The sequence below is a fragment of the Glycine soja genome, chromosome 4, assembly GCF_004193775.1.
Source record: "Glycine soja cultivar W05 chromosome 4, ASM419377v2, whole genome shotgun sequence".
Lineage (NCBI taxonomy): Eukaryota > Viridiplantae > Streptophyta > Magnoliopsida > Fabales > Fabaceae > Glycine > Glycine soja.
Window position 1 is genome coordinate 38283944 of NC_041005.1, and position 919 is coordinate 38284862.

The 919-nt window shown below is 44.1% G+C and overlaps 1 non-coding gene across 1 annotated transcript; it reads left to right on the top strand.

Annotated features, from left to right (window-relative positions):
* Positions 1-811: 811 nt before the first annotated feature.
* LOC114411019 lies at positions 812-919 on the top strand. The gene has a single exon (XR_003666406.1). It is a non-coding gene; the product is annotated as a small nucleolar RNA R71 (small nucleolar RNA).

A 919-nucleotide genomic window follows, 5' to 3' on the forward strand; every position in this document is an offset into this window, starting at 1 on the left:
CAGCTTGTCAGAATTTTGGGACTGTTGTTGATTTAATTGTGTAGCCAATTGTCCCATCTGATTAGTTAAGCTCTGAATGGAGGCTCTGGTCTCTTGTTGAAACTGCATGTTTTGCATAGTCATTTGCCTCACAAGTTCTTCGAGGGAAGGTTGCGGAGGGGCCTCAACTGTTGGTTGTTTTTGGGGTTGTTGTTGTTGTTGGATTGGTGGAGGAATGTATGGTCTGCTTGGGCCAGCAGCATTTTGGAAGGAAGGAGCAGGCTACTGTTGTTGCTGTTGAGGGCTAGACCATCTGAGATTAGGGTGATTCCTCCATCTAGGGTTGTATCTGTTGCTGGAGAGGTCATAATTTTTCTACTGTGGTTGATTTTGCTGCTGAGGTTGAGGAGGTCCATTGTAAATGTTTGTAGCATAAGCTTCGGGCTGCTCAATTGCTCCAGGTTGCTGCATGGAAGGGCAAAGGTCTGTATGGTGGTCAATAAAGGAGCACAAACCACAGACTCTTGTGACAGGTACAGATTTATGATTCAAGGCCAGCTGGGTTACCAAGTTAACCAATGCATCTAGTTTTCCTTCAAGCTTCTTAGTTTCGGATTATGCAACTGAGTTTGTAGCTACCTCATGCACTCCTCTAATGACTATAACATCATTTCTGGCGCTAAACTGCTGGGAGTTGGAAACCATCTTCTCAATTAAATTTCTGGCTTCAGCAGGAGTCATGTCTCCAAGGGCTCCACCACTGGAAGCATCTATCATACTTCTCTCCATATTATTGAGTCCTTCATAAAAATATTGGAGAAGCTACTCCGAAATCTAATGGTGAGGGCAACTGGCACATAGTTTTTTTAAATCTCTCCCAGTATTCATACAGGCTCTCTCCACTGAGTTGTCTAATACCTGAGATATCCTTCCTGATGGC